At 46.0% G+C, this 27,063-nt stretch overlaps 1 long non-coding RNA gene across 2 annotated transcripts in view; it reads right to left on the reverse strand.

The window, feature by feature from the left end:
* LOC142824432 (uncharacterized) overlaps positions 1–19,582 on the reverse strand; it is a 70,535-nt gene extending 50,953 nt beyond the window's left edge. The window contains exons 1-3 of one of the 2 annotated variants that reach the window (XR_016347818.1): positions 12,948–19,582; positions 4,891–4,966; positions 1,655–1,764 (exon numbers count right to left, since the gene is read on the reverse strand). This is a non-coding gene — a long non-coding RNA (uncharacterized LOC142824432). The remainder of the gene's footprint in view (positions 1–1,654; positions 1,765–4,890; positions 4,967–12,947) is intronic. The other variant, XR_012899306.2, reaches the window with a different exon arrangement.
* Positions 19,583–27,063: the final 7,481 nt, after the last annotated feature.

Raw genomic sequence — 27,063 nt, forward strand, 5'->3', positions numbered from 1 at the left:
CACGCATTTCTATTAGCATTAGAGAATGAAATGGCCTGGCAGGATTCCTTACTGCAATACTCCTTTTTGTTTTACTACTCTAGCTTTATTGTTATTATTACAACTCTATGGCACTGGGAGCTAGAAACTGCAATTTATATAGCCTGGTCCAAAGCCCATCAAAATCAACAGGATCTTTTCCAGGTCTGCCACAACTTTCCCATGTGACTTTGGGCAAATCATGTAGGGTTCCACAACACAGGAGAAAAAATCCATGGCAGTGAATCTCAGACCAACTGTGGCTTGGAAGGGTCATGCTAGCAGCGCCGGTCCTAACCAATTGGCGGCCCCGGACAACCGCCGGGGAAAATTTGCCAAGCAAAAATTTTTTAAAAAAGGTCAAAATGAGGTCACGGCCCCTTTAATTGCTGTGTCCCCCAAGCAGGCTTCCGTTGGGAAAATGGGAGCCCCAGGCAACCACCCGCCCCTAGGACTGACTCTGTGCTCCGGGGCTAGCCAGTTTTGTACATATCTGGGTTCTGGCTGGAGACTTGACTCTGAGACCATCCCTGTTCACTGGCCTATTGAGCCTGTGCTCCAGCCTGAGCACAAATGTCTACATTGCTACTTTTAGCTCCTCAGCTGAACCCCCCAAGCCCAGGTGCTTTGCTAAACAGCTGGGCAGTATCTGAATCTCTCCTGAGTGGCTGCACAAGCACCCAGCTTATAGGGAACACTGGAGCCAAGCTATTCTCAGTGGTAGCAGATGACAGAACAAGGAGCAATAGTCTCAAGTAGCAGTGGGGGAGGTCTAGACTGGATATTAGGAAAAACTATTTTACTAGGAGAGTGCAGAAGCACTGGAATGGGTTCCCTAGGGAAGGGGTGGAATCTCCATCCTTACAGACTTGACGAAGCCCTGGCTGGGATGATTTAGTTGGCGTTGGTCCTGCTTTAAGTCGCGGGTTAGTCTAGATGACTTCCTGAGGTCTCTTCCAACCCTAATCTTCTATGATGTAATTACCTAGGACAGATAAACAGACTTGGATGGTCTCTGACTCAGACTCTCATTGGGCACTGTGGCACTGTACTTCTCTGTGTGGCACTATACTTTGTTTCTGACAAAATGACAGGTCCCCTGCACCACAGGGGATTGGTGAAAATAGTTAATGCTGCATAAAGCACTTGGAAGAAGAAGAAAACAGCGAAATATTGTCCTAAAGCCGGGAGAGAAGAAGCAAGAAAGGGGAAAGACCATGGCTATCCATATATTTTTCTTCAACACTACCAAAGAGGATACTCAACTTGAATTTAGTTCAAGCTTAGCAATCACTTGTGAGTGTGTATTTGATAGAGATTGCAGTGCCCGTTCCTCCAGAAATTTTGGTTCAGGAATGAAGGGGTAGGCTAAAGGCAGCTTGTAGCCACTTTCATGTCCTCTCTGACCTACATTTAGCTGCAATAGCTTCCTACTGGCCATATTGGCACCAAGAATATCCAAGCCATTGTGGAAGACAGGATATGGTCCAGACCTTGTCAGCATGTTTCCCTATCCAAGTGGAGTGGAAGCCAGTTCATCTATCAGCTCCATCCCATTCCTATTACACCCTCATCCCCCATTATGAAATCCTGGAGTTTGGCATTTTGAGAACAAACATGCAAATGTCACCACAACCTGATTTCAGTTGCATCCAATTTGCTTTAGAGGCTGTGATTTGTCTTCCATATTCTCCAGCCACTGTGACTCACACATCCACCACCAGGAGAAGGGAAACATTTTTGAATCTTTAAAGAAACAAAAAGGTACAATTAAAATTTTTTTTTTAAAGATTCTTACTTTTGCTCATTTCCACTTCAAGAATGAAGTCGGTGGGTATTTGATGAGTTTGATGCATTATATTTGTGAGCTGATCCGCAAGCCAAAACATGTTCCTGTTCATTCATAATACTGAGCTGCTCTGCATTAAACAGACGATTATCATGAATGAAGTGGGTGTAACTTCCCTGAAATCCTCCAAAGACCTGTCAAAGCAGAGCTACTGCAGCTCAGTTTTCTCCTCAAAGCATACCGATCACTGGTGTGATTGTTTCACATCGATCCTGAAATATGCTTTCATTTTTTGGTGCAAAGAATTAGGCAGAATCCTTTTTTGAGGGGGAAGGGAAAAGCCAGGACATCTGCCTGGGGGTAAAAAAGAAAAGTGGCTCGACATCTCAACCACCAAATTTAGATTTTTTTAAAATCTAAATTAAGCTTCATCTAGATTAATGTGGCAGACAAACACCAGAGCCCCTGTCTGCTTTCCATGGGCATTTCAGATCCCCTGGCACTTCTGTATGATTAAAAGTTTAACCTATGGAGAGGGGATAAGGCAACGTCCTGAGACTCAGGAAATACAGGTTTCAACCCATCTCTAACATGGCACATGGCCTTGGACAGGTCACTGGTTTGGACATTTTCCAAAGGAACCTAGGTGCCTCGTCTCTGAATTTCAGCCAGCTCCCTTAGGCTCCTGTGAAGAGTCCACCCTTAATATCTCTGGGCCTTGGCTCCCCATAAATAAAATTGAGATAATGATCCTTCCCCTTTCTCCTGCCTTTTCATCTATTTCATCTATCTAGAGGGAGCTTCTCAAAGGCTCAGATGGAAGGTAGTCACCCAATTTTCACTTCCATGGGAGTCTGGCACCTACCTGCCCTTAGTGACAGAAATTCTTCCCTTTAGATGACTCTTTTTTGGGGGCAGGGCTTTTTTTTTTTTTTGGCTACTTATTGTCTAGCATGGGCACCAGGTGGCTTGCAGGCAAGATGCTATTTACCAGGGTTAGTCCTTAGTAGGCCTCCTGTGCTTTATTTATCTGTGCATCCACAGCTATGGCCACTTGAAGCTCCCGTTGACCACGGTTCTCTGTTTCTGGCCAATGGGAGCTGTGGAAAGTGGTACAGACCAGGACGCTGCCTCCCACAGCTCCCATTGGCTAGGATTGATGATCATGGGAGTTGCAAGAGCCTAGACCTGTGGAAATGCAGGTAAATAAAGTGCCAGTGACTCACCAGGGGATCACCCTGGTGAACCGTGTTCAGCCAGTGGTTCGCTCACTGTCCACTCCTGGTCTAGCACTATGGTAGCTCCTGCCATAAAAATAATTCATAATTAACAATGGCATTGCCCTGAATCATCTTTCCCTATACCCTGTAAAACTAAATAATTTTTTATTATTTTTGTTGTTTATTATTATTTATTATTACAAAAGAATATGTTCCTAATAGATCATAAACATTTTTGGGAGCCCTCAGATTGACAAATGACAGCTAAATGCAGGGTATCATATATATAGTAGACCAGTGTCTGAGAGTCTGTAACGTCGAAATGCTGGCTGTTCCCTCGGGGGAGCGCTGTTGCCTGAAATGCTGGCTGTTCCCTCTGGGGGCGCTGTTGCCTGAAATGCTGGCTGTTCCCTCGGGGGAGCGCTGTTGCCTGAAATGCTGGCTGTTCCCTCTGGGAGGCCCGGCTGAGCGGTGCAGAAGTCAGCCTAGCACCACGGCGGGAGGTGAAGGGGGGCGGGGCAGTGATGTGCAGTGTGACAGCAGTTCCAGGCCCCTCCCCCTTCACCTCCTGCCATGGCGCTCTGCTGACTTCTGCACCGCTCAGCCAGGCCGCCGCGGGGGAACGAGCGGCGCAAGCGACCGTTTGGGCTCCACGCCCCCCATGCAGCATGGGGAGTGCGGTGCCCAAATGGCCATTTGGGCCATGCGGTACCCCAAGTGAGAGACAGGAGGGGGAAGAGAAGAGAAAGAGAGAGAGAGAGAGAGATGGAGCGAGAGACTGGAGGCTCAGGAGAGAAGACCGACATGGAAGAGAGACCTGAAAATCCCGAATTATGACAGGCTAATTGGCTAGTTAAGCAAACCCACTAAGCATTTGTTTAGAGGAAGAACCTTACAGGAATAAGCATTGGTCTAAGCAGCAATAATCACTGCTCAAAATGTTGGCCTCTTTGAAACTCATGAAGCTAGTTACTCAGCTGGGGTAAAATGACATTGCTCCAGTGATTTGAAAGGATGTACATTAGTTTATACCAGCTGAGGATATGGCCCATACATTTGATTACTTCCTGAAAACTTTTAACCCCTTAGTACCCTAGAAACAAATACAATGATCTGAGTGAATTGTGTTGAGGACTAGTGAACCCCCATTTGTAAACTGGGGAAAACAAAGAGAGCCAACATTTTTCAAATGTTGATTTTTGACTCAAGAATTTTCTGCTGAAATGTCAAATTTTAACTAAAAACAGAGAAAACTTTCTGAGACAGTTTTCTTCCACAATTTTTAAATTCTAAAAACTTTGGGGATGAAATAGTTTGATTCGGAAAACAATGAAATATTTCAAAAAATTGGAAACACAGTAAAAAAGGATTGTGTTTGTTCATTTGTTTTTTCAATGAACTCCAGGGAAATCACCATCCATCCCCCACGTATCCTCTTTCCCCTCCATCCCAAATTCTATTTTTCACTGAAAATTTTTACTTTGCGTCTATCTCACAGTCTCTTTTAAACAGAATACAAATCCAGCAACATTCAAATCAGATTTAGGAATGGGGTCTATGCAGAAACAAAGGGTCCACCTGTACTTTGGACTTAAATGAAATAAATTAAACATACCATGCACAGTGCAGGAAACACATTAGGGGCCTGATCCCAAGAAGTGATCAGGAAATCACGGGATTGGATCCTAAATGAAGGCAGGTAGCATTTCCATTCTTCTTTCTATTGCAGGCATGAACATTCATTCCTCTATCTTTGGCTGGCATTCCCTATTAGATTTAGAACTGCTGCTGCGGTTGCATTGCTGTGAAATGTATCAACGTTTATGAGTCACTTGGTAAAGGACACATTGTAAACTGACCTACCATTGAAAAAACCCCTCTGTTTCTTCATTGGTTTGATGGGAGATGAGGCAAAGGTTCCTCTTCTCTGATTCATTTCCTAAGGAAATATACACCATATTAAGCAATGGAGTGATTAATTCAAAATGAATGCTTGACACATACTGGAAGAGGGACTCTCCTTTTTAAAACCAGCACCCAATTACTTGCTTAGAACAATAACTTGTGGCCAAAAACATGGGGATTTTTTTGGGGGGAGCAGTTTTTTGGTAGAGGAACAGCAATTGAAAGCAATGGCAGACACAGCAATGTAGAAGAGATCAATGTTATCAGGGTTTTGATCCAATCCTCACTGAAATCATTGGGAAGCTTTTTACTGACACCAAAATGCAAGACGATTCCTGAGGGTTTCAAAGGAACCTAACAGAAAGCAAAAGGTTGTCCAACTCCCTTAGAAAGCCAGTGGGAGTTTTCTTTCCATATATCTTAAATACCTGTGTGATCCCCACCACCGTAGTATCTGAGTGCCTCACAATCCTTAATGTGTTTATCCTGTGAGGCAGGGCAGTGCCTTTAGCCCCATTTTAAAGATGAGGATCTGAGACTTGGAGATACTTAAGTCATTTGCCCAAGATCACATGGGAAGTCAGATAGAACAGGGAACTGAACTGTGGTCTCCCAAGTGCAACTCCTTAGTTCACTGGACCATCCTTCCTCTTATCAAAATAACTCACTCTCCTGCTCTAATTTGGAAAGCCCAGACATGCCTGGCACACTGAAGTTGAGTAAAACAAAGTGCCATGAAAAAATGACTTACAAGGACATTCTAAAGTGTTTGGTCTGAATGTGTAACTGCCTCATAACATTAACTGGCTCTGTGAACATGGGAAAGGCGGTGGACATGATATACCTTGACTTTAGCAAAGCTTCTGCTATGGTCTCCCATAATATTCTTGCCAATAAGTTAAGGAAGTATGGATTGGATAAATGGACTGTAAGGTGGATCACCAGCTGGCTAGGTTGTCAGGCTAAATGGGTACTGATCAATGTGGATGTCTGGTTGGTAGTTGGTATCAAGTGGAGTGTCCCAAGATTCAGTTCTAGGGCCAGTTTTGTTCAACATCTTTATTAATAACCTGGACGAGGGGATGGATTTCACTTGCAGAGATAGGGTCCAGAGTGACCTAGACAAATTGGAGGATTGGGCCAAAGAAAATCTGATGAGGTTCAACAAGGACAAGTGCAGAGTCCTGCACTTGGGATGGAAGAATCCTAAGCACTATTACAGGCTGGGGACCGACTGGCTAAGTAGCAGTTCTGCAGAAAAGAACCTGGGGGTTACAGTGGATGAGAATCTGGATATGAGTCAACAGTGTGTCCTTGTAGCCAAGAAGGCTAATGGCATATTGGGATGCATTAGCAGGAGCATTGCCTGCAGATCTAGGAAAGCGTTTATTGCCCTTTTTTGGCACAGGTTAGGCCACATCTGTAGTATTGTGTCTAATTTTGGACCCCCCATTACAGAAAGGGTGTGGATGCATTGGAGAGAGTCCAGTGGAAGGCAGCAAAAATGATTAGGGGGTTGGAGTCCATGACTTCTGAGGAGAGGTTGAGGGATTAGGGCTTATTTAGTCTATAGGGGTATGTCTACACTACAAAGTTAATTCGAACTAACAAACGTTAGTTCAAATTAACGTTGCTAGGCGCTACACATACAAACCGCTAGTTTGAACTTAATTCGAACTAGCGGAGCGCTTCATTCGAACTAGGTAAACCTCATTCCACGAGGACTAAGCCTAGTTCGAATTAAGTAGTTCGAATTAAGGGCTCTGTAGCCACTTAATTCGAACTAGTGGGAGGCTAGCACTCCCCAGCTTGCCCTGGTGGCCACTCTGGGCACCACCAGGGAAACTCTTCTGCCCCCCTCCCGGCCCCCGGACCCCTTAAAGGGGCACGGTCTGGCTACGGTGCCTGTGCCAGGTGCAAGCCTGCCAGCACCCAGCCAGCAGACCCTGCACCTGGCACGGCACGAACCAGCCACCCGCTGCCACCCAGCCCTCTGCCTCTTCCTGGGACCAGGCTGGCAGCTCCCAGGAGCCTGCCTGGGTCCGCAAGAGGCGGGCGCCCGCCTGGTCTAGTGCGGAGATCGTGGACCTCATCCACGACCTCCACACTAGGCACAGGAAAGTGGCCGTGTAGGGCAGGAGAGCTGCCAGCCTGGCCACCCAGGATCAGGTTTGCATGAAGATCAAGGTGGTCCAGTGAGACCCCCGACCCTGAGCCCTGAGCTTAGAACGGCCGTACTGGGTGAGACCAAAGGTCCATCTAGCCCAGTAGCCTGTCTGCCGACAGCGGCCAACACCAGCTACCACAGAGGGGATGGACCGAAGACAACGACCAAGTCATTTGTCTTGTGCCATCCATCTCCAGCCTTCCAAAATAGAGGCCAGGGACACCATTTCTACCCCCTGGCTAATAGCACTCCATGGACCCAACCTCCATGACTTGATCTCACTTCTCTTTAAACTCTGTTCTAGTTCTAGCCTTCACAGCCTCCTGCAGCAAGGAGTTCCACAGGTTGACTATTTGCTTTGTGAAGAAGAACTTTCTGTTATTCGTTGGAAGCCTGCTACCTATTCCTTTCCTTTGGTGTCCTCTAGTCCTTCTATTATGGGAACTAATGAAGAACTTTTCTTTATGCACCCTCTCCACCCAACTCCTGCTTTTAGAGACCTCTATCATATCCCCCCTCCGTCTCCTCTTTTCTAAGCTGAGAAGTCCCAGTCTCTTTATCCTCTCTTCATATGGGACCTGTTCCAAACCTCTGATCATTTTAGTTGCCCTCCCCTCTCCCACCCTCTCTCTCCCCCTCTCCCACCTCCTTTTCCCAGTCTCCCCGAGTTTTGTTCAATAAAGAGAGTTTCTATTTTTGAACACACGTGTCCTTTATTTTGTACATCAGGAAGGGGGGCTAGGGACGGGTAAGTGGAAGGAGGTGAGGGAGGAATGGGGTACGAGCCCCCGATGGGGAGGACTGGGGTGGCTCTGTGGGCTCCTTGGGGTGGAAGCTCTCCTGCAGCCCCCCGATTGACCCCCCTCCTGGATGGCAGCCTGCGGCAAGTGCAGCCGGTCTGATGGCCGAGTACTGTGATGTGCCGAGTGTGGGTGTAACCCCCAAACAAATTCCCTGACTTACTAACTAAAAATTGGTGCACTCACACACTCCATGAATGACCTCAGGTTGAGAGATGACTCAGTCTCTGCAAAGGGCTGCTCTCTTCTCACAGGGATCCTCTTCAAGCAGGAACCAGGCTGCTTCGGTCCCAGAATTTCCCCTCACTGCGAAGGGGTGCAGGGCTCAAGATGCAGACCACACAACTGCACCAAAATTCAAAACTATAGCCTCCCAGCCCAGCATTCAGACCCACACAGCAGGCAGAAGCCCTGAACTTGCTGCTAGAGCCGAGCTGACCATGTGGTGACTCCTCACACCCAGGGAGCTGGAGAGCCTACTCAGCCTGGCTGGGGAAGCCTCCCAGCAAACTCCAGAACTGGTAATCAACAGTGGAGACATAAACCCAGCTGAGGGATCCTGCCTTCAGGTCCCTAGGCATTCAGGGCACTCCAAGCCAGGACTGCTTTGCTGTCCCTCATCGAGTTAGACAAACGAGCGGGGAATCCCTGAGAACTGTCTGTCCGGGGTGGGGGTCAGGTCCCTTTAAGCACAGCCCTTGGCTAGCCTGAGACAGCAGCTCCACACTCTAAGTCCTAATCTGATGCCCTGCCGGCACTGCTTCCGGCCATTCTTAACCTCGGTTCAGGGTCCACTCAATGTGGACATGCTAGTTCGAATTAGCAAAACGCTAATTCAAACTAGTTTTTAGGTCTAGATGCACTAGTTCGAATTAGCTTAGTTCGAATTAACTAATTCGAATTAAGTTAGTTCGAATTAGCGCTGTAGTGTAGACATACCCTCAAAGAGTGAGGGGGGATTTGATAGCAGCTTTCAACTACCTGAAGGGGGGTTCCAAAGAGGAAGGAGAGAGGCTGTTCACAGTGGGGGCAGATGACAGGATGAGGAACACGGACCTCGAGTTGCAGTAGGGGAGGTTGGATATTAGGAAAAACTATTACCCTAAGAGAGTGGTGAAGCACTGGAATGGGTTACCTAGGGAGGTGGTGGAATATCCATCCCTAGAGGTTTTTAAGTCTCAGCTTGACAAAGCCCTGGCTGGGATGAATTAGTTGGGATTGGTCCTGCTTTGGCCAGGGGGTTGGAATCTACAACCTCTTGAGGTCTTTTCCAACCCTATGTTTAATGCTGAGATAGGGCTAATTCATGCCATGTAGTTCAGATGAAGGTCTGAACTAGAACCTTCCCGATGTTTGGAAAGGTATTCGCATCTGGCATTGTGCGTGAGGCCCATATCTGCTTTTGCAGTGTATGGTGTTAGCAAAAGAAATGGGCAAAGGAACCAGCCGGCCTCTGCCCTATATTTCTTCTCTTTACACATTTACTATTATCTCCTGTTGCCCTATGGGCAGCTGAAGGTTGAATGGTGGGATTTTTTTTTCACATCACAAAGAAACTATTCCTGCTCCCTGCCCTGACTTCATCCTCCTCATCCTCCTTAAACCCTTCTGTTTATTTGCATACTACAATCATAGTGGAAGAACTGACCCAACTAAGCAGACCACTAACCCCATCTGACTAAGTATCCTGAGCCCTGCCCACTGCATATCAGACTAGCTGGATCATTTCACCTGACATCTTGTTACTAGTGAGACTTTCAAGGGCCTTTTGTAATGGTTATGTTTCTGACCTGGATGGTAGAAAAGCTGTTGTTTAGCCAAGGTAAAGTAACCTACAATTACTCAGGCAATTCAATTGCCTTCAGAGCACAATTGGATTTCAGGTGAGTTCAAATTTGCTTGGAAAGTTTCACTTTGGCTGTGCTGATACTAATCTTTCTGAGCAAAATTCTTGGTCGTTCCTGTCCTTTCAGTGCAATTTCTTCAGCCCTTTGTTCAGCAAATGCCTTGCATAACCTCAAGGATTCTCAACAGGCTGAACCCAAGACATACATGTGCTATGTTGAGTAGAGACACAATTAATGCATTTCATGAACTGCAATAAATGGGTGGTTGCTGACCATGATATTGCTAACCACCTGATCAGAGCTGTCATTAGGGAATTAAGTTGGATTTTTAGATTCAGGTTCTCGCTTTGTGCTTGCAAATAATGATGGGCATGCAAACTAGTGCAGGTGAAATCCAGGGCCCAGAGTGTGACTTTAGGCATAGCCATGAACAAGGGATGTGTGTAAACTGCACCGCCCTAGCAGCAGCATACACTGTGACTCAGTCACATGCCTCTGAGTCATAATGATTTCCTGCTTCCTCCTTGCTCCCCGGGGGGAGGTAGGAATTTTCTGCTGGCCTAGAGCAGCAGTAAATTACAACATGTTTGCATTTGCTCCGCTGTGCATGCCAGTGAGGCAAGTGGGTTTGTGTGTGTTGGGGGAAAGGGAGGAGAGAGCTGATTCCCAACCCACCTGTCCCAGGGAAGAAGTGGGTACACAGCTCTGCTTACTGTTGCATCCCCAGAACTATGTGAAGCCTGCATAGAGATGTAAAGTCCATGTGTCATACTCCACTGCATAGGCATGTAGTCCAATCACAGTCCAGCCCTGTGTCCTTCAGGGATCTGACCGCATGGCTGGACCTGTAAATCTTGTAGTCAGGAAGCAGAGGATCTGGTTCTCCTCTTTCTTTGATTTATACGGGCACAGGTGAGAGCAGAATCAGGCCCTAGAAGGTACCTGTGCCTGCAATTTTTGCAGGTAAAAAACTGAGATTGAGGCTCTTTTGGAAATCTAGCTTGTAACGCTTAACCAGGGATTTTCTTCTTTATATTAGCAAAATGTTGAGTCTAACCTGGCTTGTAACCAAGGAAGGACTTTGTTATCCTAGGACTTGAAAAAAATAAATCACCAACAGCAACACTGAGTGGAAGGACTTTTCACAGCTTAAAGATAAATCAAGGCATGCTCATAAGGAAATGAGTCAAAGGTGGTTAGCAGGGTGGAAATCTACTATTAGCCAGCAAAAGACAAGGACAATCCTTGGAGTAAGGAAGAGAAGGAGGAAGGGATGAGTATGCAAAGAGCAAGTGTGTGCATGAGAGAATCAGCCTAATAGTACTTATCACGGACCCTAATCCAGGGCCCAAGGAAACCAGAGTGCTCCCAAATAGCCTCTACACACACTGGGTGGGGCATAGATATGAAAGGTACTTACATTTTGAAGCATCCCAAAGCACTTTGCCAGATGATCATACCATAGTGTGTTCAGTGCATCACAGGGGCTAGTGATGCTACACAGTGACGTAAGGATTGGTGTACGAAAAGGTGCTGTACCACTTTCTCTCACTACCCCACGTGCGAACAAATAATACCAGTGTAAATCTGCTTGCACCGGTATGGAAAGCAGAATAAGGCACCTTTATACTACTATTCCTGAGCCCACACTAAAACTTGTACTTCTGAAAACATGACACTCAGACAAAAACTGTGTTTTGGCCTTAATTTCAGGTTGGAACTGAAGAATTGCCCCAACAGATGTTAGCAAAATGTTAATTGGGGCAGGGACAATTTGGGGGAAGCAAAGTACAGTTGGCACCACTGGAATGTAGGCAGGACAACGGCCTTAATGCCCACAGCACTTTTTCCAGGGGTGGGAATTTTCAAATGAAGTCAAGTGGCCAACAGCTCTGTTTCACATCTCCTCTAAAGGCGACAGCTCGGACAGCATGGTGGTTGCTTACATTACAGTGGGGCTTTAGCAACTTGATCACAATCTATAAGTACCTATGTGAGATATAGCAATTCAATAGTAGAGGATTTTTTAATCTAGCAGACAACGGTATTGCAAGATACGATGGTGGTGGGACACTGAAGCTAGACAAATTCAGACTAGAAATAAGGTGGAAAATGTTGACGGGAGGGTAATTAACCTTTGGAAATACTAAGGGCTGTGGTTGATTCTCCATCAGTGGAAACTTTTAAATCAAGGCTGGGTGTTTTTCTAAATCATCCTCTCTACTTAAAACAGGAATTAATTCAAGGAAGTCCTATATGGCCTGTGATATGTAAGAGGTCAGACGAGATGATCACCTTCTGGTTTATAATCTATGAAATTCACCTATGGTATTGACCATGGCTGTTCCTGGTAAGTCTGCTTCCTAAAGAATGACCTAGACTGACCCTACTTAGCTTGTAAAAAGTGTGGGGGACCAAATGGAAGATTACAATAGTTATTCAGTAAAATGAAAAACCCAAACAATGGAAGTCTTGGTAACATTTCCTACAATGATCCAAATCTCAGTTAGCGAATAGACCCAGGATCTGTTTAGGTGGAGGAGGATTTATTCCTGGAGTGACGTTTTCTTCTCTCAGTATGATTGTTCACAAATCAGGTGGCTAATCCACTACTCTTACCCACCCAAGTGCACTCTTATTGTATCAGGTTGTGAGGGTTCAATTTACCCCAAGCAGAGAAGCAGCTCAAGGTCTGGTCACCACTTAAACGACATTCCACATAACAAACCGGGTTTGAGCAGTGCACTGACTTTGCACCGATCCTTTGCACAGAGGAGAATTATGCTGGCCGAGGTACTATTTACTTATATATTAACCAGAGTTAGCAGGTTCTTATCTCAATTAATTTTTCTGGAAATAAAATGAACATGTCCATGCTTCATTGAAATCACTGCTCTGCGGTGGGGTTGAGGAGAGGGGCTCAGTCTGCAGGCTGCCCTTGCAAGAAAGGACTACGCCAGCCCTCTCTCACCACAGCAGCTTGTGGGCTGGTGAGAAGCACCTCTCCAGTGGGCACAACTGGGGGAGGGGTGCATGTCCTCACAGCTAGTGACAAGAGATGCGTCGTTCCGTGCATAATTGAGGATCTGGTCTTAGGTTTGTAAGGGATCAGTGCCTGAGGCCATCTCTATACTTATGTAGAAGTTCGAATTAAGATTCACAACTCCAGCTACATTAATTTCATAGATGAATCTGATGTACCTTATTTCAAACTGTGGTACCATCTTCACAGCAGGAGGTCAATGGGAGCGATTTGAGGAATACCAGAATTGACGAGGGTGCTGTCAGTGTTCGATTAAGCAGAACTTTATTAGACCTGCTAAATCAAACTCCAGAAGATCGACCACTGCAGCCTCAGTCTTCCAGGAAGTGAAAATGTGACTTGAGGCTCCTGCAGTGGGCAGAAATTGATTTGGTTAGATACCCTCAGATGATCCTAGCAAGTAAACTGTGCCCATGCTACAGAGGGTGGCAAAAAAAGACCCCAAGGTCCCTAACAATCTGACCTGGGGGAATATTCTTTGCTGACTCTGAAAACAGCCATCAGTATGACCCCTGAGTACATGAGCCAGACCCATCAACCAAGCACCTGAGAAGGAGAATTCTTTGCACAGCCTCAGCATATCAGCTCCCCCTGTCCAGTGTCCCATCTTCAGTCATGGCCATCTCTGATGCTTCAGGGGAAAGAGAAAATAAAAATACATTCGGAAAACACAGAGGGGAAAAGTATCTATCCTGACCATCATAAGCAACTGTCAGAAGCTTAAAATTTAGTATCATTAGATATATGGGACAAGCTGCCCACTGTTGTGCCTCAAATATCCATGGAGAAGCTGAACAGTTTATTATGGTACATAGAAAAAAGGAGAGCTATACAAAAGAAATTAGTTCATAGTTAGACATATCCATTATCTTGCTATTATCCAAAACAAGCGATATTCAATTAATAGCCATTTTGCGATGTGAATCCCAAGGCCAGATTCTCAACTGGTGTAAATTGATACAACTACACTGATTTACACTAGCAGGGATTTCGAGCTGAGTAAAGGAATTTTCTCATCATTTCACCTCAGCTGTGTTATTTCATCAGTCAGCTCTGTCCCCCTGTACTGGTCCACATATGGGCCAAACGAATCCCTCACGTAAGTGATTTCAGTGGAGCTACATCAAGGAAGTACTGATCCCACATGTATACACGGCCATGGCCAAACAATATTTTCCAAACAACATATCACATTGGTTCTTGGCAGAGGTGAAAAGAAGTGGGTGTGTCCTGGTGCACAGCTCCAACAAGAACTGTCTGAGCTGCGGCAAAAACCAACAGGGAGGTATTTGAAGAGCTGGCAGGACCCAGGTTGCAATAGGACAATACTTGTAGGTTACTTTCACCACTGCTTATATGATCAAGTCCAAAAATCCTCCCTCTGACCCTAATGGGTCACATATGAACCTTATTTATCTACGAGAAGATTTACTCAGCATTGCTCAGGTCCTCAACTCAATTAATTTGGGGTACAAATTTGTATCTTCATTGAAGATACAATGAAACTGTATGCTCCGTACATGGAATGGGGCTGCGGATGAGGGGTTCAATATACAGGCAGTCCTAGGGAGAGAGGTCTACCCCAGCCCTCTCTCACCGCAGCAGCTTGGGGCCAAGTGAGATGCACCTCTCCGCAGCGACTGCAGGCACAGCTGGCACAGCTGGGGGAGGAGGGTGTTGCAAGTCCTCCAGCTGGGGCAGGTCCAGGTTCATCTGCCCCCTGTGCTCCCCAGCCAGAGTGAGGAATGTAGCAAATTGCATTTTCCCCTCACTCCTTGATGAAGGGGTACAGCCAGCAACGTTCCTGTATGAATTGGGGGTGGGGAAGCTTTTCCCCCTCCTCCCTAAAGGGCACTGGATGGATGGGAGATTTGGGGTAGGGGAAGCCCCTTTCACCTGCCTGGCGATTCTGTTTCTTTTCTATATGGTTTTATAAAAACCAATCCCATTCCAGGCACATCCCATTTTCCTGGCACAATGAAAACCCCTTACCTTGCTTTATGTTATAATAAGAGGAAGCTGCATACTGAATTCAGTGGTCCTACCTCATACTGTTTACTGAATTCAGTGGTCCTACCTCATACTGTTTAGGAGGATTTCTTGAACAGACAGACAGACAAACTCTCTCAAATATGTAGTAGATTTGTATTACCACAGAGCTAATGAACCCCATAAAGCAGAACTCTATTGAGCTAAGTACCCTACAGACACAGAATAAAAAGATGGTGCTTTCCTCAAGGAAGCTTATAATCTAAGTATAAGATAAGAGACAACAGATAGACAGATGGGAGAGAACAAGTGAACAATAAGACAGTACTGGTTTGCCTGATAAGTAGTGGCCTCTTATCACCAAATGTGATGCCCTTTAATAGTTAAAATCATAGTCCTCATTTTTTACTAACATCTGTGGTTTTTTGCACATGATGAAAGTAAGAATGCCTTGAGGTTAAAAATTACTCATACTCGTATAGAGGATGAATCATATAACACTGCACCAGCATCCTGTGTAATTGACTGGAGCCTCTGTTTCTGGCAGCGTGTCCCTGTTGAGTCTCATGAGTAAACGTTACTTGTGTTTTACTATATATATCCCAAAACAAACAAAAATTGCACAACACTATGCTCTTCTGCAGTAATGGCCCCAAACCATATGCACCCAACTGTACTTTTAATTGCATGGTAACAATGACGGGTTGTGTGTTCTGGTGGATAAAATCTTAGGTACTCACCATGTAGACACATGAGCAACTCTACTAGGGATGTTAGCATGTATTCGTTTACACAATTAACCGATAAGCTCAGGTTAATCTTGCTGTATCAGAGGCAGGAAGTGGGGTGGGGGGTAGGATCCGGTGCCCATGGGGAACTGGCTTTAAAGGAGCTGCCTCTTCCTCCCCTGCTGCCTCCCACAGAGGAAGCAGCATGAGGTGGTAGGTGTGGTAGGCGGAAGCAGTGTTTGGGGGAGCCAGCTTAAAAGCTGGCTCCGCAAGAGCACCGACCGGCTCCCCATGAGCACTAGCTCCTGTGGAGCCAACTGTCCCCCAACACTGCTGCCTTTGATAGACAGGAGCTGGTGCTCACAGGGAGCTGGTATGTGCAGTTCCCACCTGCCCCTCTGCCTGTAAACATGTCACCTCTAACCATTTCAGCGGTTACACGTTTACACAAATGCACAATTTTTAAATCCCCAAACTCTACATATCTCACCCATGAGTGAAATCAGTGGGACTAGTCATATACATATGAAGATATAAGGACTGAAGCCTTTATCTCTGCAAGACAGTATGATGTGGGAGAAAAGTCACTAGACTGTAAGTCAGAAGACTTGATTACTAATTTCTACAGGATGACCTTTAGGCAAGTTACTTCACTTCTCTGGGTCTCTTTTCCCTCTTTTATCTGTTTAGACCAAGTTGTTTGGGACATGAGTGTTACTGACTTTTTCCACACTGGTTTAACTGTCAGCAGGGTCACACCTTAGTCTATATTCTGTATATAGAGCCTATTTATTCTAGATCAGTTTTAAGGAGTTTTTCCCTCCTTAATACACAGACCTTCATCTAGAAAAATATTATTTCCTTTAACAAAAGAAGAAAAAAATGATTGATCTTTATTGATCCTGACTAATTTTTGGAAACCCACAAAATACATGGAGATATTCACACTCCACTAAGCCTTGCAGGGAAGGCTTCACAAGCCCATTTCATTAACTGGGACCTGATTTTGTTCTCATAGGAGTGTACATCCAGAGGAACTCTTCTAGAGTCATAGAATTTGGTTAGACTGAGGCCAGCTTCACACAGCATATTCCACAGTGGCCCTATTTCAGGTCCGTGAGGTTTAGAGAGGCAGCCAGGGCGAGCTCATCAGCTGAGGTAAATCAACGCCATTGACTTCACTTCACAGCTGTGGGGGACTAGGCTCCTCAGTCTTATAGGTGACTTAGCCTAACCAGACCTCTGAGCTGGTGAACTCTTCTAATTTGTACTCATAGATCCCATGAATTGGGTTGGCAGGTGTCCAGTATTGGCCTGGACAGTCTGGTATTTGCGGCTTCTGTCCGGTAAAAAACCAAATACCGGACATGCAAAATGTTTTTCTTGGATGGAAGGCCACTTGAGGCATTCTTTCCCTGCCATGTGTGGTGGGGATGGGGAGAGCGTGGGGATTTAAAGGCGCAGTGACTCTTTTTTTGTGTGCGGTTGGTTTTTTGGTTTTTTTGCTCAACCAATTTTTTCCCCTCCATGTTCAGTATTTTTTGTGACACTATCTGGCAACCCTCCCTATGAATTGCCTTTGCCTTTATAATGAACAAATCACACATATGCGTAAAGATTCCTCCCATTTTCCTAACTGCTCAATCCTTTGAGGAAGATGAATTTTAATGGCTTGGATCATTAACTTAAAGGTTGATCTAGAGTGGGAGGAATGGAACAATTTGTTAATCATTATTATTTATAATTATTTAATGTTGGGGAGCAAAATATCACCTTAAATGTCATCATGATGCCTTTTAATTGCCATGGATCAGATTCAGAATAATCATTGCTCCATAAAGGTATACAAATCTAATTTTAAATACACTAGGATGCTAGATACTTATCTAGAAAATGCAAAGCATTTGTGTTCATTCCTAGATATGTGGCTGAGAGGACAGAAAAATTGATCAACAGTTTCTTAAAAATGCCTTGTCTTCTAAATTCACAACAGGGTTAGATCTTGAAAACATGACAATGTACAATTGAGACAGTGAGCAGTAGTCACAGAGGGTCTGTCTACACTAGCCCCCTAGTTCGAACGAGGGTGGCTAATGTAGGCATTCGAAGTTGCAAATGAAGCCCGGGATTTAAATATCGAATTTAAATATTTGCAACTTCGAATGCCTACATTAGCCACCCTAGTTCAAACTAGGGTGGCAGTGTAGACATACCCAGACAGCATGCTGATCCAGGTTAGCAAAGGGGCAGGTTTCCAGTTGCACCCAGTAGCTCCTTTGACTGGCTCACTATACGTATGTGTCCATGGATGTGTGACATCAGATATTGGCATGGCTATGGATGGGGGATTGGTACTTAGTAGGAAAATCTGTCAATGTCTGTGTATGGAGAGGTTGCGTGTAAATGTGTGTATATGGAGAGACTGGGTGTGTATGTGTGGATTTGTGTGCATGTGCACTCATCTATGAAGACAATGTATATGGGTATATGTCGGCATGTGTGTTGTATTGGCGGGGAGTGTATTAGGAATGTTAAATATAGTGTAAATGAATAGTTGTGTAACCACATGAAATCTTAGTGGTTACATGACTATTTGATAGTTCCCGGAGGAGGGTCCAGCAGCCAGTGTGTTCCTGGATCCACTCCCAGGGAGCCCCCTGCTAACCTGTGCTGTTCCAGCCTCTGTTTGCAGGGAGCTCAAATTCAGGCTCACCACAGACCCCCTACAAACAGGGACTGCTTCGTGGCAGCCTCCCCTGCTTCCCTCCCGCGCTGATACACACCTATCTTCCCCCTTGCTATCTCTGAAGGAGGCAGCAAGGGGTCGGAGAGGCAAGCAGGTCTGTGGAACCGATGGGTGTGGAGAGCCAAAAGCCAACTCCCCATGCGTATTGGCTCTAGCCTGCCCCATTCACCCTCCACACTGCTGCCTCTTTATCTGAGGCAGGAGTGAGAGGGTGGAAGAAGGAAGTGGATCCGGTGCCCATGGGGAGCCTGCTTAAAAGCCAGCTCCTCACAAGCACCAGCTCCTGCACCCCACCCTCCTTGCTGCCTCTGATACAGAGACAGCAAGGGGGAGGTGAGTGCATGTAGTCAATAAGATTAACCAATAAGCTAAGGCTTATTTAATCATGGAGTGAACTACACATTGACAGCTACTGTGTATGGGAGATTTGTGCACCTGTGTAAAACAATCAGTGCAGGAGATCAGTGTGTGTGTAAGTTGGCATTTTAGGGGGATGAGCTTTGCATAAGTGTATATGTGATTTTGGTGGGGCAGCCCCGCCAAAAAAAACCCCGACCCTGAGCCCTGAGCTTAGAATGGCCGTACTGGGTCAGACCAAAGGTCCATCTAGCCCAGTAGCCTGTCTGCCGACAGTGGCCAACACCAGGTATCCCGGAGGGGATGGACCGAAGACAGTGATCAAGTGATTTGTCTCGTGCCATCCATCTCCAGCCTCCCACAAACAGAGGCCAGGGACACCGTTCCTACCCCCTGGCTAATAGCACTCCATGGACCCAACCTCCATGAATGTATCTACCTTCTCTTTAAACTCTGTTATAGTTCTAGCTTTCACAGCTTCCTGTGGGAAAGAGTTCCACAGATTGACTATGTGCTGTGTGAAGAAGAACTGTCGCTTATTAGTTTTAAACCTGCTGTCCATTCCTTTCATTTGGTGTCCTCCAGTCCTTCTATTATGGGAACTAATGAAGAACTTTTCTTTATTCACCCTCTCCACACCACTCGTGCTTTTATAGACCTCTATCATATCCCCCCCTCAGTCTTCTCTTTTCTAAGCTGAAAAGTCCCAGTCTCTTTAGCCTCTCTTCATATGGGACCTGTTCCATACCCCTGATCATTTTAGTTGCCTTTTTCTGAACTCTTTCCATGGCCAAAATATATTTTTGAGGTGAGGAGACCACATCTGTACACAGTACTGAAGATATGGAGTACCATAGTTTTATACTTCCCCTCCTCCTTCTTCCCCTGGCTTCCCCCTTCCAGCTCCCTCCTCCCAGGTTTCCCCTTCCCCTCTTCCACCCTCTCTCTTCCCCTTTCCCACCTCCTTTTCCCAGTCTCCCCAGAGGTTAATTCCCTCCCCCCCCCCCAGTTTTGTTAAATAAAGAGAGTTTCTATTTTTGAACACGTGCCCTTTATTTTTTACATCAGGAAGGGGGGCTAGGGAGGTGTAAGTGGAAGGAGGTGAGGGAGGAATGGGGCACGAGCCCCCGATGGGGTGGCTCTGTGGGCTCCTCGGGGTGGAAGCTCTCCTGCAGAGCCTCCTGGATCCTGACAGCCCCCTGATAGGCCCCCCCCCCCCGCCCCGGATGACAGCCTGCGGCAAGTGCAGCCGGGCTGATCGCCGAGTGCTGTGTGGGCACTCAGGGCACTCCAAGACAGGATTGCTTTGCTGTCCCTCATCGAGTTAGACAAACAAGCGGGGAACCCTGAGAACTGTCTGTCCGGGGTGGGGGTCGGGTCCCTTTAAGCACAGCCCTCAGCTAGCCTGAGGCAGCAGCACCACGCTCTAAGTCCTAACCTGATGCCCTGCTGGCACTGGTTCTGGCCATCCTTAACTTCGCTTCAGGGTCCACTCAATGTGGACATGCTTTTTTCAATTAGCAAAATGCTAATTCAAATTAGTTTTTAGGTCTAGATGCACTAATTCTAATTAGCTTAGTTCGAATTAACTAATTCGAATTAAGTTAGTTCAAATTAGTGCTGTAGTGTAGACATACCCTTACAGAAAAAACAACAAATGGTCTGGTAGCACTTTATAGATTAACGAAACATGTAGATGGTATCATGAGCTTTCGTGGGCATAACCCACTTCTTCAGATGGTCTGAAGAAGTGGGCTGTGCCCACGGAAGCTCATGATACTATCTACATGTTTTATTAGTCTATAAAGTGCTACCAGACCATTTGTTGTTGAGCCTTAGTTGTTCATTCTATAAATATGGACTATATTGGTTGAAATTACATAAAAGAAAAGAATAGTCAAACACTCGTCACCAATCTACTCGAATAGTTTGAGGGGGTCAATAAGCATGTGGATATAACATAGTTAGATTTCCAGAAAGCTTTTGACAAGCTCTCTCACCAAAGGTTCTTAAGCAAAGTTAGTTGTCAGAGGGAAGGTTCTCCCATGGATTAATAACTGGTTAAAACATAGGAAACAAGGGGTACAAATAAATGGTCAGTTTCCAGAATGGAGAAAGGTGGTGGTGTCATCCCTCAGGGGTCCATCCTGGGATCAATCTTATTCAACATGTTCAAAAATGATCTGGAGAAAAGGGTAATCAATGTGGTGGCAAAATTTGCAACTGATACAAAACTGCTCAAGATAGTTAAATCCAAAACAGACTGTGAAGAGCCTCAAAAAGATTTCGCCAAAGAGGAGACTGGAAAACAAAATGGCAGATGAAATTTAATGTTGATAAATGTTAAGTCATGAATATTAGAAAACATACTCTCAACTATACATATACAATGATGGGGACTAAATTAGCTGTTACCGCTCAAGAGAGAAATCATGGAGTCATTAGGGATAGTTTTGTGAAAACATCCACTCAGTATGCAGTGGTAGTCAAAAAAGCTAACAATGTTGAGAATCATTAAGAAAGAGATAGAGAATAAAACAAAGAATATCTTATTGCCTCTATATAAATGCATGGTATGCCCACATCTTGTATACTGCATACAGATATGGTCATATTCAGCCCACATTGATTCTTAAGCAATGTCTACACTGTTCCTGCCTTCAGCCCTCCAAGAGCTCTGGCTCATATATCTATATACCAGCTCAAATCCTGCCCCCTTGATCCCACCTGCAAAGCAGTAAGGATCCCTGTGGAAGTCAAGTCTTCCAGAGACAAGTGGGTGCAAACCCTTCTGCACTAGCTCTCCTCCGTGCAGCAGAACCCCACTGGCTTAGATGCCCTCTGCAACTCTGGAGAAAGGAACAGAGTCTGGCTCTTAATGATCAAAGTGTGAGGGAAGAGTGTGGCTCAAATCAGTACACACTGTATCATTCAAGTAACAAAAGAAAGAGAAAACAATAGCTCAAAACACTAGGCACTGTAAATCAATTATGTCCCAATTATATCTCTGCCACCCACTGATTTCTAGAACAGCCAGCGAGTACCAGTCTCATATCTTGTATATTTCCCTTTCTCTCACATCCCACTTTCATCATTGTCATGCTTACTGGGCCTTTGACGCCAACTCAGATTTTAACCTCAGTTATTCCAGTGCATTTTCATGGTTTTCAATCAGTGGAACCGAGACCAGAATTCGGTGCTCATTTGGTCCACATCAGAAAGCTTCTGCAATAGGTGGTTTCACACAGAGACAGAGCTCCCCCTTAAGTTAAAAAAAAGAACCTTCGAAGCTGTGTGCTGCATCTGTCCTTTACTAAGGAGAACCCTATTTTCAAGGGAATTCCAAAAGAAGACACCACTGCATTTCACCTTCTCTCCGTTATTCTTTCTTTGTTTTCCACAGCCCTTTGTTTTTTTTTAAGCTGCGCTAGATCACAGCCTCTCTGTTTCCCATCAGATACACGTCGCCATGCCCTGCTGCTGCTATCAGAGCCGGGGCTTGATCAATATGAGCGCCTCAGTCTAGGGGAAACATTTGCATTTTCATTGGCACAGGTACAGCATTCAGAATTCTTTCAGGCCAGGCCAATTAAAACAAGCTGAAAACTGCTGAGCGAAGCAGTTTCAACTGGGATCTGCTTACATTCTCTCTCTGAAAAAAGCAGGGGGCCCACTTTCTGCAGCTCTCTCCTTCTCTGCACAGCGTGGGCTTTTTTTCCCCTCCTTTTTTTCTTTTTAAGGTGGAATATCTAATGCCGTTTACACAAAGGCCAAAAGAGAGGGAGGGCAGGCTCTGAATCTGTCTCTATGCCAGCGCTTGGTCTGTAATAGGAGGCAGAGGGAGGAGAAAGGAGCTGGTAACTCTTCCTAGGCTGAAATTCCCCCTCTACTGAAATCCTTGGATGATTTTTAAGGTCCTGAACCACAATATAACTGGCAATCAGTTTGAGAACAAGGACATGCCACCAGCACTCTGATATCCAGTGTCCCAAGGGCAGCAAATACAACTATATTACCCAAGTTTTCTTTTCTGTATCCACAGTCAAAGGGATCCTGACAGGTTAAAAGACTCAACTTCCTTCCCTCCCCTACCCCGAGCAACAAAACGTGCCTGTGCTGCCAGGACCATAGCAGAATATGCTAATAATCTGTAAAGGCGAGAAACTGCCACGGAGATACAGGACACAAAAAGGGGCAGTGGATTGCTGACCTGGCATCCCAGGAAAAGAAAGTAATGCCAGCAGTCCAGCCTCTCTCTTCTGTTCTAATCTGGTCTGTATAGGTTCTTACCACGTGCTCATCACTATCGTAGCTGAGCATAATGGGGGAATAACCAAGATTCCACCGGTTGTCCAACCAGCTGCGTGGTGTGTCTGTGGGGGGACAGCTGGGATGCTGCTTCTATTTACTTCTGAATGATCAACACAAGGTCAAAACAGGCTGAAACTCCATAATCCAGACTTCCTTATTCTGGCATCACCCCTGGTCTGGCATCGTGGGGGTGACCCTGTGGGGCCAAGACCATTGCCAGACTAGGGAGCTGAGAGAACAAAGCCCCTGTGGCAGCGGATCTGCTGGGTGAAGCGCAGAGCTCTGGGTGGCAGCGGGGCCACTGGGGAGAGCTGCTGGTGGCAGCAGAGCTACCAGGTGGTGCATGGAGCCCTGGGCAACAGCAGGAGCCCTGGGCAACCGGTTTGGGAGAAGCACAGACCCCAATCCCGGGCAGCAGCAGAGCTGCAGGCAGAAACAGACCCCCGGGTGGAGCAGAGCCATGGAGGGGAAAGCAGAGTCCCCTCCCCCCTGTGGGGAAAGCAGAGCCTAAGGCGGCAGTGGGGTGGCCAAGCAGGAAAAGCGCAGCCCTTGGTGCACTATCTCCCCTGGTCTGGCAAATTCCCTGCTTCAGGGCCTGAGGATGCTGAAGGAGGGAGGTTCAACCTGCAGACTATTTCCCAAACACCGTTATATAGGCAAACAAGTTAAGAAGCAATCAAGCCCTAAGTGCTCATGTCGTGCAACAAGCCACAGCATATGAATTCGGATCTGTGTTTCGAATATCTGAAAGCAGGACAGTGCTTGGATTTTGGATGCTGGTTCCACTGACCATAAATATGGGTCATATGCAAAATATGGAGCCAGAGTTGGTTTGGGATTTCAAACACACACAAAACCAAGGAGAGTTTTGATCAGAGACAGGCAAGGTAAGCTAGTGAACGGGCTGTATGAGTGGCCCTCTATCATTTCAGTGAGTCACAAGATTGTTGTAACCAAGACAGTCTCCTGGGACAGGGTAGTTTTGCTAATGGAGTTTGCGTACCTAGAATTTGACGTTTGTGCCGACTGAACCATAGCAGTGCTCTGATTGGATGCAGAGGGAAGGCACGAGCAATGTTGTGTGCAATCAGCGTGCACCTCACGTCACGTGCCCTGGTTTTATGTGTGTGTCATTTTAGTAATAACAGTAGGAAAAAAACCTACATGGATGGAAACCAGTGGAATCCGGCAAGCCTGTGAATGGACAAAGGTAAACAAAATGTCTCACAGGCCACGCGCAGAACCTCAGTGGGATTCAGGTTTGGATCCAGATGGGTCTGGGGTGGCTCTATTACAGAGGTGGGCAATAATTTTTGACTGGAGCCACTTCAGAAATTTTTGAAGTGCCCTGGGCCACCCTGGAAGGGGCAGGGCCTCATGCATAAGGGGCGGAGTCAGGACACTTCCGTGTTTCTCCGCCAACAGACCCTGATTGCTCTGTGGATGGGGGAGGCATGAAGTCTTTGTCCCCACCCCCTCAGAAAGAACTGCCAGCTGCTCTGAACAGCTAGTGGGTCCCTCTAGGCACCCACGGACCTGGAGGTGGGAGGAGACTTCATGCACTCCCCCCCCCACACACCCAATCAGGGCCTGGGAGTGGGGGGAGCACATGAAATCTGCCCCCTCCTGCACCTCTAAGTGCTGAGCCCCTTTCAGGGCAGGAGGAGACTTCACGCACTCTCCCTGCCCCCTGGCCAATCAGAGGCAAGGGGAGCGTGCGAAGTCTCCTCCTGCCCTGCCCCCACCTGCAAGGAGCGCTCTCACTTCCTGCCCTCCGGCACGCAGCGCTTAGAGTGAACTGCCAGGGTTGACTCTAAGCGCTGTATGCTCCCCCCTCCCTAGGCCCTGATTGGCAGGACCTCTGCAAGCCGGATCACCCCGCTTGGCTCTATCAGCAGGAATGACCACTATTATTATATAGCTTAGGTTTTAAGCACATTGGGGCGGGGACCATGCTTTTCCCTTACAAGGATGCAGGAATAGTGCGCCTATTATTTTGAAATAGATTTCAAAATAACGGATGCATTTAAAGATGCAGAACTGCTACTTTGGGATATTTCCAGTATCCCGAAAGAGCACCGCTATCTAGATGGCCTCAGAGAACTGTAGGGCAATTTTCAAGGTATCTAGGGTGGGGGAGAAGGAGGGTGAGGAAAAAGTCACAGCAAAAGATCAGAACTGTCTATAAAAGAAGTGTCTATATATGGGCTAAACTTCCGTGACCTGCCAGTTTTGAGACAAGATTGCTATGCCTTTTCCACACTCGTTTTGAGGGAACACTTGGTCATTTGCTCAGGGCATCGGCAAGCTGATCATCACTAGTACTGGTGATTTACCATCACGTCACTGGACCTTCTTTCTTCTGATCCTGAAAGATTTACAGACCAGACCAGACAAGGAGAGGGGCTCTGGCAACATCACCATGGCTGAGTCCAGAGCAGCTGTGGAGTTGTGAATGAACTTAAGCTTCTTGCTGACCTCCAGAATGTGGCTGTCACCGTTCCTACCTTTTCCCTCCTACTCATCTCTCTCTGGATATGTCTAGACTGCATCCCTCTGTTGGCAGAGGGATGCAGATTAGGCAGGTTGATATTGCAAATGAGGCAGGGATTGAAATATCCCGCACTTAATTTGCATAAAAATGGCCACCACATTTTGCTGACTCAGCACTTTGTCAGCAAAAAGCGGCAGTCTGGAGGGGGATCTGTCGAGAAAGAGCCTTTCTCTGCTATTAGGGATGATGCTAAGGGTGATGCTTACTGGGTAACTCACATCCCTAATAAAAACAATGCAACTAACCATTTTCCAGACCCAGGGTAGGAAAAGCTGGGCCTTTCAAAAGGGTCTAAGTGCATGAAGTGCTGTGCTTGTGACATTCTAGCAATGGAAATGCAAGTATCAGAGACAGAAGTCACACTTTCGTATTATGCTATGTGTGCCTCCACACACACCGCTTACATAATCAGTCAAACTGGCTGTTGAGTTTGGGTACCTTGGATTTGGAAGCCCAACTTGACTCACTAGCCTTGATTTTCAGAGCAACTGCATGTCCCATTCACACTCACTGACCTCCACAGCTCTCATTCAGAAATCAGGGGGGTATAATTGAAAATGCTTGGCAGGTGGAATGCAATAAATAGCCTGTTCAGAGATAAATAGTCTCTCTTGCTTTCTATGCAGTTGTGGAAATAAAAAAATCACATCACCCACCGTTGAAATGCAATGCATTTCAAGGATGGAAAATGTGAGTTGTTAAACATTCCATATCAACACTATGCAAAGCAGTTTAAGACAAGAAATGAAGACAATTGTAACCATTTGGAACTACTGGGAGACTCTGTATGAATTTAGAAGCTAATGACCCAATGTAAAAAAATGCCCAGCCACTATTTATACAAGTCTCAAAATACCAGCACATACTTATGGAAGGAAGATTTGTCCAGCTGTAAGTATGCCAACCACCCCTCATGCATCACATGGTTCTGTCATTCCAAGACATTTAATTTTTTTTCTTTTCAATGATCTACAGAACATTATGGTATTCACCAAGGCAGACTAGTGCAGTAGCAAAGTGCCTGTCCCTCCTGCAAACCTCCAAATGCCTCTGAATGTAGAGGTACAGAAAAGCATTTCATATTCTTTTGGTCCATCTCTAGTCACCTGATAAGAAATGAACATGATAATACAAACAATGTGACTGACAAAGTCAAGATAGCCAGCGAGTGTGGGTCAGGACAAGTGATCCTAGGGAGAGGTAGCTGTCATATATTTATCTCAGGGTTCTTCTGAACCAGTTCTGAACCAAGGGTTCTTCTGAGCACAGATTCAGAGCACACAAAGAGCTGCTCAGAGCAGCACATGACCTGAAATAAAGCAGATACATTTTGGAGTTTGCAAGATCCTCTGCACATAAGGATGCAGATCCCTGCTCTGTCTTCTTGGCATCATCAGGAAACCCTCTATGGCCTTGGTGCCAATGCTATTAATTTTTGTATGAAGGCCGGTAGACAAGATGTAGTACTCAGTACTCGCAAATGCAATGGAAATGAAGAACTGACATCAGAATCAGAGACCCGGTCTTTAAGTGCTTCTGCTACTCTTTTTTGGGGTAACTATTAAGCAGAGTAGAACCACGAGGCAATG

The sequence above is a fragment of the Pelodiscus sinensis genome, chromosome 25 (genome assembly GCF_052426305.1).
Source record: "Pelodiscus sinensis isolate ZL-2025 chromosome 25, ASM5242630v1, whole genome shotgun sequence".
NCBI lineage: Eukaryota > Metazoa > Chordata > Testudines > Trionychidae > Pelodiscus > Pelodiscus sinensis.